The following is a 12,019-nucleotide window of genomic DNA, read 5'->3' as shown; positions in this document are numbered from 1 at the left end:
GAACGTGCCGCTGGATCGCGACTGGACTGGGTAAGTAAATCTGCCCCATAGTACACACTGCACTGTTCTTAGTAAATATGGGCCATTATCATTACACTAGAGAAACCCAAAACATCTTTGGAATCTGCTATGCATATTTTTGATAATATATATAATTTATTGAAATTTACCCAGATCTTATATTACAGATCTTATATTTCCCGTTGTGACCCCGGACCTGTTCTCAATTTCGCTCCTCCACTGGCAGCACTCTTGCTTCGTCTCACTGCTGCCTGCCTTGACCAACTGCCTGTCACCGACTATGAGATTGCCTGCTGATTCTGTACTTCGACCTTGGCTCCCACCGCGGATAAGTCGCACCTGTGGAACGACCTGGTACCATCTTACTTTGCGGCGGGCTCTGGTGAAGATCGGGTGCCACTTAGATTCCGGTCCCAAATGTCGGCTTGTGTCATCGTCCGCGGTGGTCTAGAGGATCTTTGAGCCTGACCGGGATGTACCTCCCTACAAAAGATAGAATATTTATGGCTAGGCCGCATTACAGCATTTACAATGAGTCTTTAGGACTCTGCCCATACCCCTCCCCAAATAACATCTTAGCAAAGCACAATCTATGATTTCAAAATTTACTTGGTCAGGGAAAAAAACCTGCATTGCAATAAATATCATGGTAAAACTCAAGACTGCAGGAGGGCTGGGAGTCCCTGACATTGTCGCAAATTATTATGTAACCCTTCTATCACTGGCAGCCAAGTGGCACAACGCTACTGTCTTCTCTCCCTGGATGGAAATGAAAAGCCAATGGAATAAATATTCGCTAACTGTTTATAGCAAAGATGGGGAAAGTTTGTATTCCTTCCCAATCCTCTCAACAACTAAAGCTATATATTATGCTGGAATATTCTGCATCTGATAAATAATAACAATAATCTAGACAGACTCTCCTGGAAAGGTCTCTCCATTTCCATACTCTCTCATGACTATCCCTCGCTGCCCACTAACACTTGGTAGGCTAAAGGGATTCTGTCTTTAGACGCCTTCATTGAAGACAATAAAATAGTGTTCCCTCAGATGTTGACTACTAAGTATGCCATATCCATTTCTGGTTCCCAATATGCTAATGTGGAAAGGTTCTTTATAGAGTAACTGTAAAGGGTTTTCTTTCCACAAACCAATAGCTCTTGGGATGTAAAACAACTTTGCCTATTATTTTTGTTACTTATATGCAGCAGTTTCTTTGCTATCCCCCTCAGATTATCTCAGAGTTGTAATGGCTGCCTCCTCTCCACGTGCAGATAAGCCCTATGAATCTGTATGTAGTTTACACTTTGTTTCTCGATCGGTTTCATGGGAGGGGAAGAGCTGCTGCTCCCTGCTTACAGGGGAGGAGGTCATGTGTCATTGAATGTAGCAGAACTGGATGTGTCCAAGACAGTGAATGAAGATGTCTCCTGCACAGAAAAGTGAGATACAAGACCTCCCTGTTCCCTATCAGTCCCTCCATCCCAGTCTGTGACTCTACAGAACTTTCTCTGTCTATCTCCTCACCTTGTGCTACTCATTTCCCCCACCTTGTTATCGGCAGTATCATCTCTGTACAGATAAGCTATTAACCCTTAGTGCTTACACAGCATAGGCTATAGACTTCATATACTAATGATTTCTACCAGTTATTACATGTTCCCTGCTCCTCCATGTATTGGAAGCTGCCAGGCTGTAACCATATACCGTATATACTCAAGTATAAGCCGAGTTTTTCAGCATAAAAAATGTGCTGAAAAACCCAAACTCGTCTTACACTCGAGTAAAAAAAAAATCTAAAACTCACCATTCCGGTGCCCCCCCCCAACCCCCCAGATCTTCTGTGCGATCTGTCCGTCAGCCGCTGCAATAGTATTGTGCCGGCAGCTGTGGAGGCTGACATCAGAGCTTTGCACCGTACGGACCTACCGCTGACAGACGGATCGCACAGAAGACGTTTGTGGGGTGCCGGAAATGTGAGTTTTTACTTTGTTTTTTTATCACCTGTCTATATAGCAGGGCAGGGGGCAGCTGTCTTGCAGGGTAGGAGGTCCGGCTGTATAACGGGTCACTGGGCTGCCTGTATGATGGGGTCAGGGGACTCCCTGTATGATGGGATCCGGTGGCTGCCTGTATAATGGGGCAAAGGTGTGCCTGTATAAAGGGCAGGGGGTTGGCTATATACTGGGGCAGAGGGGTTGCTGGCTATATTCTCGGGCATGGGGCTGCTGGCTATATACTGGGGCAGTGGGCTGGCTATATACTGAGGAAGGAGGGTGGCTATATACTGGGAGATATGGGCCGGCAGGCTATATACTGGGGGCAGGTATTGGATATATACCAGGGGGCAGGGGCTGGTAGGCTATATACTGGGGAATTGGGGCTGGCATGCTATATACTGGGAGGCATATGCTGGCTATATACTAGGGGGCAGGGGCTGGTTATATACTAGTGGGACAGGATATAGGTTTGGCAGGCTATATACTGGTGGGACAGGGGCTGGCAGGCTATATACTGGGGTAGGCTGTGACCAATGCATTTCCCACCCTCGGCTTATACTTGAGTAAATAGGTTTTCCTAGTATTTTATGGTAAAATGAGGGGCCTCGGCTTATACTTGGGTCAACTTATACTCAAGTATATACAGTACATCCTTTATGTGCACTTGGCAGTGGTCAGTGGATTTGCTTGTGGAAAACTAAATGGATTTAATGCTAAATTACTTTGAGAGAGAACACAAGGCATCATGGGATCCATGGGCAGGCTAACTTGCCTCAGCTTGAGGGCATAGACTGACAGATATTAGTCCCTGCCCACTTCACCTTTGGTGAAAAGATTTTTGTCAAACACTTTCAGAACAAAAAATGCCAGAACTTTAGAAAGAAAAGGACGAGCAACACAAAGTAAGTATCAAAGGGGGAATCACATATAATAATTTGGTAAAATCATTATATCTTTACAGTTACACTTTAAAGCTGTAAGTGACCCCGTACCGTTCTGTAATAAGAGGCTTCTATATATAATATTAACCTCTACAAGGTTTACGTCCTTTATACTCTGCTGTGACCAACAACTTGGTTTTCTCAATGTTGCACCCTCTGAGGCAATAAAGAAAACACTAGATATCACTATTGCCCAACAAGACTGGCTACAAGCCTTCTCTTTCTTGCACAAGTCTTTGAAAAGCTGTTCACATGTTAAAGCCACCATTACCATCTGGTACTATACCCCAGGACGACTTAGCCACATGTATCCAGGTACCACCCATCTTTGCTGGAAGGGTTGTGGAGCTGGAGGAACCCTCTACCATATCCTATGGCAATGCCCTCATATATCACACTTTTGGCACAACTATTAAGTGATATATTTTTATGCAGGATACCAGCAACTCCTAAAATTCTTACAATTGCAAAGATCTTAATAACTAGGAGATGGAAAACTTCATCCATCCCTACACGGAAAGGTCATATAGTCGAGATCAACCAGATCTACTCCTATAAAACAGCACTGGCATATGGATTCCTCAGATCACACAACACCTTCAAGATATGGCAGCCTTGGTCCTCCTCTCCTGCGCCGTTCCTGCGCCGTTGATCTACAATAATCTGATCTCTCCAACCCTAGACTCTTAAGTTATTCTTTTTCTTTATATGGAATATGCTAATTTACAACTGTTTGGTTTTCCTTATAAAACAGTTAATTGACCTCTTGCGGACACAACCGATATATGTATACAATTTCTAATATGAGACTATGTAGCCTCTGGTTATTGAAATGTAGATTTATGATACACGCTTGTACTTGTTCATTACTCTGTACCTGATACTTTATGCTGGATGTTTTGAGCATTTTTATCTGTTAAACCAATAAAAACTACTGAAACTGAAAAAAAAACTAATTTGTAAATAGATTTTAAGATAATTATCTTAGAAATCGTACCAATTGCAGCAAGAGCTGAGAAGGGCCTCAAACATCCAAGAAGAGAAATTATGGTGATCATCAGCTGTGATGAAGAACCAGATATGGCGTATTTATACGAGAGCTTTTTTATTGGGCCCAACATTAGTAGATATTTATAATTGAATAAAAGACAAAAATTTGTCTTCTGGTAAATGGGACTAAGAATAACTTTACTGGTAGATGTTATTGCCTTGGGGGTGACATTTTTGTAGATATCTCGAATTGTAGCAAGGAGAAAAATGCTCGGCACCATTGAATGTAAATTCTCCAGTAGTAACTTCCAGTAATGTCGTCAGAAACATTAATCTTGCCCTCTGTTACGAGGTATGTTGTTTGCTTACATTGCCTAGAGGAAGACCATACAAATATATTGGGGCACATTTACTAAAGGTACGAACACCGCATTTTTGTCGGGTTTCCCGACTTTTTACCGTTTTGCCCTTAATTGCCCCGAGTTTATGGCACACGCGATCGGATTGTGGTGCATTGGCGCCGGCTTTCATGCGACACAAATTGGGGGGCGTGGCCGTCAGACAACCCAACTGATTCGGACAAACTGCGAAATTTAAAAACCAAATTGTGTCGCAAGATAAAGCACTCACATACACCGGGAAAAAGAAGGTGAACTCCGCCGGACCGGAGCGGGGGAACCAACACATGCAGGAAATTGGACGCAGGATCTTAGTGAATCGCGGCAGCTCCGAATCCTCGTCGGACATTCCGGATTGGCGACGTCAACGAGACAGGTAAGTAAATGTGCCCCATTGGCTCCTAATAAAACAAGATAACCAAATCCTGTCTGTCTTGTCAAGGCTGAACCTCCCACCGATCCCAGTGCACATATTACAGATTATCACTAAAAATCATATGACTTTATTTAGTGACTACAAAACGGATCAAATGTAGTTGTAGCATCTAGAAACTCCCCGATAATTTACTCCTTCAACGACAGAACTTCATGGAGACCAAAAAAAGGCATGCTCGAAAATAGCGCCATTGAGGTGCTAAAACGTCACCCTTTCATTTTGGTTGATTAAAACGCCTTTTTTTTACATGTAGACTGCTGCCTCATTCACATTTTTCGGAAATTTATGGAGACTTGACGCATTGAGAGTACTGAAGGATATAATAAATGCCCATGAAATAAGTCAAGCCCCCGCCATGAATAAAAGGAATAACTAGACACAGTCATTTCTATGGCCTACAGAAGGAATAAGATACGATATAACATATAAATCTATTGATATGTCTAAAAAACACATGAAATAGATGTGTTCACCGGGGGACATGTTAAAATAAACCTATAACTTGTCATGGAGAGTGTATCTGTTAGGGTTAGGTAACACTGAAGACAGTGAGCCCTGAGCTCACCCCAACCTCTGTCCCATCCTATAGGCCCCCCACGCTAGACCGTCGGGCGACTACTTGAAGACTCGGAATACACTAGTTAAGTGTGAGAAGGGAAAACACGAACAGACTAACAAACATAAAACACAAAATAGGAGTAAACTAGCCGGAGTCACAACGAGAGGGAACGTCAAGAGAAAAATCAGTAAGCAAAGGGTCAACTTCAAAAACGAGCCGAGGTCACAACGATACAGATACAGAGCAAGTCAAACCTAAAGCAGAGAGCGAGTGATGAAGGGATTGCAGACACTGGCACAGGTAACTAGTGAAGCTGCAATTTATGCAGCCAGAACCCCCCCTCCAGAACCTGATAGGAGCTGGACAGCTTCTGGGAATTAACCCCTCATGGTGCAGAATAACCAAGCACAATCGCAGACATTATACAGAGGTACCACAACTCCCAGCAGTCCAGAACACAACTCCTAGACAGCGCGAGGTCTTAACAGCCGCTGCCCGGGACGCACACCAGAGACTGCTGGTAGCGGACAAGAGGTGGAGTCTGGGCGGATACGAGCCGGAGGTCGGAGAACGCTGCTAGCACCACCAGAAGAACCAGAAGTCCCAGCATTCTCCCCAGCAAACCTGACAGTATCATATCAAATACTGCACATCCCTGGAATAAAAAGAACAATACATAGTTACCTATAATGCAAGTATAGGAAGCTAAAGGAGCCAAGTCCCAAGCTTCAAGTACTTTATGTATTGGATGTATCTTTTTAGGTCAGGGATGTGCAGCATTTGATATGATACACATATTGGATTTATACATGTGATATAATATACTTTTACTTCTTTCTTACCTGGTACCTTCTCAGGCCTAATATAGATGTGTTACCACATGGTTTTCATGTATATGTTTACCTATCCATTTTGATATTGGTCATGGGAGCTATTGGATTTTTGTATGTGCACTATGAAATTTTAAATATTTGAAGATTATTTATCACTGTCTCCATCCTGTCTTTCTGTGTTGGTCCATAGAATTGCTATTATGGGAGTGTCATGTCTTCTCAGGTGTATATCTAAGTGGTTGTGCCAGCGGCTCCACCTGTTGATAAGTTCTTGTATTGCAGCCTCATTTATTCTGCCTCTTGTTTCTGTGCAAACTATCCTTTTCCTATTTAGGCTTCCTTAGTTTCCCATCATGCCTTTCTCTAGCCTGGCCCCATGCCTCTTCGGCAGCCATCTTGCTCCATAGAAGATGCACACACTAATGTCTCTCTCTTAGACAGTTAGTTTATCTGTTGTTTTCCTCATCATAGAACAGTCGTCGAGTTATTATATAATTCATGTATCTTACAGAATGTGATGTACGGATATATGCTGTGCACCTTGTACTGAATACTGGCATTTTCTTATAGTTTTACAATGATCTTATTAATAAAAGTTGAAAATGACCCCCTGCGGCCAGCGCAATGCATTGATAGGAAAATGATTTAGCTGTCTGACAACTCGTTCACAGGGACAGATTGAGGGTGTCAGAACAGTAAAACGATACTATATAATGGGGTTGAAGCACAGATACTGTCTTCTATCAGCAAGCAGTCAAACAGCTCACAGCCACAATGTCAGACAGAGGATCTGGAATGCATGTAACATGGTCCCATGTCAGCTCAGCAGCTTCAAAGACATCTAAGAGCAGCCTCGCAGCTGCAACCTCCAGGGCGAAGGCAGAAGCCGCCAAAATGAGAGCTGCCTTTGCTGAAAAGGAATTGAAATTAAAGAAGGAAAAAACAAACCTAGAAGCCAACCTTGCAAAACTTGCTGTGGACAAGGAAGCAGCAGCGGCAGAAGCCGAGGCACAGGCTTTAGAAGCAGCAGCATGCGGAAATTGTGAAGGAACCAACATAGAACTTGAACCTGAACTTGGTCATCAGGATATCTCTTAGCGCACTTCAGATTACGTGCTACAGCAAGACCAGTTAGACCAGTGCCTACATCCACTTCCAAGAGTGAGATCAAACTCTGATGATCATCTAAGAAAACATCCGGTCATTCAGTCAACAACCCTCACACATCACCCTAAGCATGAAGGTAATTCTTACTACCAATCACCCTCCATGCAACCTGCATCCAGACCTATGAGTCCCTACCACACAGTGACCACTTTCAAGCAAGAAGAGCTACCATCTTTAATACAACATAATCCTTATGTAAAATACATATGGAAAGTTGGAAGATGAAGTACCGTATGTACTCGAGTATAAGCCGACCCGAGTATAAGCCGAGACCCCTAATTTTACCACCAAAAACTGGGAAAAACTACTGACTCGAGTATAAGCCGAGGGTGGGAAATGCATTGGTCAAACCCCCACCAGTAGTATACAGCCTGCCAGCCCCCAGTAGTATACAGCCTGCCAGCCCCCAGTAGTATACAGCCTGTCAGCCCCAAGTAGTATACAGCCTGCCAGCCCCCAGTAGTATATAGCCTGCCAGCCCCCAGTAGTATACAGCAGCTCCTAGTAGTATATAGCCTGCCAGCCCCCAGTAGTATACAGCCTGCCAGCCCCCAGTAGTATACAGCCTGCCAGCCCCCATGTAGTATACAGCAGCTCCTAGTAGTATATAGCCTGCCAGCCCCCAGTAGTATACAGCCTGCCAGCCCCCAGTAGTATACAGCCTGCCAGCCCCCATGTAGTATATAGCAGCCCCTAGTAGTATACAGCAAGCCCCTAGTAGTATACAGCAGCCCCCATGTAGTATAAAGCAGCCCCCATGTAGTTTACAGCAGCCCCCATGTAGTATACAGCAAGCCCCTAGTAGTATACAGCAAACCCCTAGTAGTATACAGCAAGCCCCTAGTAGTATACAGCAGCCCCTAGTTGTATACAGCAGCCCATAGTTGTATACACCAACCCCTAGTAGTATACAGCAAGCCCCTAGCAGTATACAGCAAGCCCCTAGCAGTATACAGCAGCCCCTGGTAGTATACAGCAGCCCCTGGTAGTATACAGCAAGCCCATGGTAGTATACAGCAAGCCCATGGTAGTATACAGCAAGCCCCTAGTAGTATACAGCCAGCCTGCCCCCACGGCCCTCAAAAAAATAAACTTATATACTCACCCTCCGATGTCAGCGCGACTCACCGATGTCCCCGATGTCAGCGCGTCCCGTCTTCTTTCTTCTCCGCGGCTCCTCTTCTCTCTTCTTTCTTCCGGCATGGACGCGGCCATGTTTTCTTCTAGCAGGCGCATACTACGACACGGCCGCTGCTGACGTCATAGTATGCGCGGCCACGAAGAAAACATGGCCGCGTCCATCACAGAAGAAAGAAGAGAGAAGAGGAGCCACGGAGAAGAAAGAAGACGGAACACGCTGACATCGGGGACATCGGTAAGCCGCGCCGACATCGGGGAGCCGCGCTGACATCGGAGGGTGAGTATTTAAGTTTATTTTTTTTAAGTGGGTAATTTTTTTTTGTAATAGACTCGTGTATAAGCCGAGGGGACGTTTTTCAGCACATGTTTTGTGCTGAAAAACTCGGCTTATACACGAGTATATATGGTAAATTTTTGGAAGACTTTCACTCCGGCAGCTCATACCTCCACGTGACCAACGTGTTAAATCGGAGCATAGTGGTGCAGAGGCTGCGATGGCACCCGGGCCAAAGGGGTTTAGGGGGCCCTTATGGAGTCACTTTCCCATATGAGAAGACTGTTACTATAAACCATACATTATAGTCAGGGCCTGGCACAGACTTTGCACTGGGGCCCATCAACTTCTAGTTACGCCACTGGGTATGGCCATACACTATGCTCCAATACCAATCTGAACGGGTCTCTAATTTGCAACACTTGCAATCCCATTTAGGCATTAGCAATTGACTCTCTGGATTATTCCTATGGCACTTAATAGGTGAGCCACAATACACAAGATCCCGTTTCACTAATAGTGTAAAACACAGATTTGGTGCTTGTGTTTAGCAATGAATTATAGTTTTCCTCACCCCCATGAGATTGAATTAATTATATGCTTTCCTTTATTTCAACTTCCTACCTTTCTTCCCTTACGTTTTTAAACATTATTATACAACATACCTGAGCGGTGGCTCAATATTTCAATTGTTGCACGTCATTGTGGAGGGTGTACCTTTTTGTCCCCCCCCTTCCCCACTGACGTGTTTTCTATACGTGAATACTTTATAGCTATTTTCCCTCAGATATGTGGTAACCATGATTAAGAGCGTTTAACACATTCAAAATGCGTAGGCTAAAATGTTTAGCCCACAATATGTGTGCAATGCTTTGGTCTATGTGATGTTGTACTGTATACTTTGGAGCCAAAAATTCGGAACACCCTTAACCACATGTGCTGGATCATTGTTTTTTTTTTATTCTTCTACCATCTTTCTTTGCACGCTGTGATCTGCTCACCAAAGGTCTCTCGAAATTTAACGACCACCCTGAAAGTTACAGAGCATGGAGAGCTTCTTTAAGAAATGCCACAACAGGCCTTGACCTCTTCAAGCGAAGAGATTGACCAGTTAGTCAAGTGACTAGGAGACGAGTCGACAGAACACCCAAAACGCATCAAACATATTAGCATCAACTACCCGAGCAGAGGCTTGGACATGTTATGGAGAGGCTCAATGAGTGCAACAGCTCCTCAGAGATAATAGAAGAATCCCTCTTTAACAGGTTACAGGACTTTCCTAAAATCTCAAACATAAGATTTCTCAAACTAAGAGAATTGAGCGACCTCTGGACAGAACTACAAGTTGCCAAGTCTGAAGGAGACCTGCTAGGCCTCACATCCTGAGATGAAGCTAGAGGCATCAAATTCATAGTGCAGAAGCTACCTTACAGTTTGCAGGAGAAATGGATGAAGTACAAGCGAAGACACAATGTACAAAGGCACAATGTACTCTTCCCACCATTCTTCTTTTTTGTAGATTTCGTACGTCAGCAGGCGAAGATCAGGAATGATCCTAGTTTTGACCTTTCCACCATAGACATAGTCAACCCAGGAAGAGGTAATCCTGCTTTAATTCGTAACCCCAGAGGCACATCTATCAGCGTACACAAAACAAATGTATCTCCTGACGATTCATCAGAAACCAGAGGGACATTAACAAAAGACCTAAACAAGTTGTGCCCCTTACATAAAAAGCCTCACTCACTGCAGAAGTGTTTTTTTTTGGGAATTTTTTTTTAGAAATTTCCTCAAAGAGAATGACATATGCTATAGGTGTTGTGCATCTACATCTCACTTAGCCAGAGATTACAAAACCAGTATTTCTTGCTCCAAGTGCAACAGCCGAGGACAAAATACGGCTTTACACCCAGGACCAGCACCACATTTGCCCTCACCCTCAGATGAAACTTTAGAGCACGGCCTGGAGAGGAAAGACACCTCCTGAGATATCGCCCCTGTGTACTCAAGTTTGTGGAGAAGGTCTAAGTAACAAATCTTGCTCAAAGATCTGTCTGGTCACAGTTTACCCTACAGGTCACAGAGAAAGAGCAGTTAAACTGGACGCCATCCTGGATGACCAGAGCACAGCCTTCTTTGACATCTTTCAAATCAAAGGACTTAGTTCGTCCTACTCTCTTAAAACTTGTACAAGAGTGATCGAAGAAACTTGGCGACGAGCCACAGGATACCATATTGAATCTCTATGGTCAGACATCCTTACTCCTTCCTACACTAATAGAGTGTAATTCAAACCCAAACAATAAGGAAGAGATCCCCAGGCATATACCTAAGTGGTTTTGCCAGCGGCTCCACCTGTTGATAAGTTCTTGTATTGCAGCCTCATTTATTCTGCCTAATGTTTTGGTGCAGACTAACCTTTTCCTATTTAGGCTTACTTAGTTTCCCATCATGCCTTTCTCTAGCCTGGCCCCATGCCTCTTCGGCAGCCATCTTGCTCCATAGAAGCAGAACACACTAATGTCTCTCTCTTAGACAGTTAGTTTATCTGTTGTTCTCCTCATCATAGAACAGTCGGTGAGTTATTATATAATTCATGTGCCTTACAGAATGTGATGTACTGAGATATTGTCACGAGTGCCCCTGTGATCCATGTCGCAGAGAGGGGGTTCACCTGTGCCTCGCTGTGTCCCCGTCCCCCTGCCGGGCTTACCTCTCCTGGCTCCTGACTGTGCTCTGGATCCCTACCTTCCAGGACACGTGCTCCCGCTGCAAGGACTTCTCTGAACTTAAAGGGCCAGCGTCCTTCCCATTGGCGCTGGTCACTTTCGGGTTTCCTACATAACCTGGTGGCTCCCCTCATTCGTCACCGGATCTTCAAGTCTTCCCACTGAAATGAAAGCCTTGTTCCTGTGTGTATCCCGAGGACCTTTTCCTGTGTATATCCCATGGTCCGTGTCCGGTGATCCGTATCCTGTGGTCCGTGTCCGGTGTTCCATATCCTGTGGTCCGTGTCCAGTGGTCCGTGTCCGGTGGTCCGTATCCTGTGGTCCCTGTCCAGTGGTCCATATCCTGTGGCCCATGTCCTTTGGTCTGTATCCTGAGGTCCGAATCCTGTGGTCTGTGTCCTGTGGATCATTCCCGTGCTCCTGTCCTCCATCCATCTTGCACTCCTGCCATGCCTTCCAGGGTTCAAGCCCAGTGGTGTCTTTAGTCCGTACCAGCGTTACCAGCCTTCCTCTGCGTTCCTGCTGTAATCC

This window comes from Engystomops pustulosus, chromosome 6 (genome assembly GCF_040894005.1).
Source record: "Engystomops pustulosus chromosome 6, aEngPut4.maternal, whole genome shotgun sequence".
Classification (NCBI taxonomy): domain Eukaryota; kingdom Metazoa; phylum Chordata; class Amphibia; order Anura; family Leptodactylidae; genus Engystomops; species Engystomops pustulosus.
The sequence above is the reverse complement of the archived record's forward strand: the minus strand, read 5'-3'. Positions refer to the sequence as shown.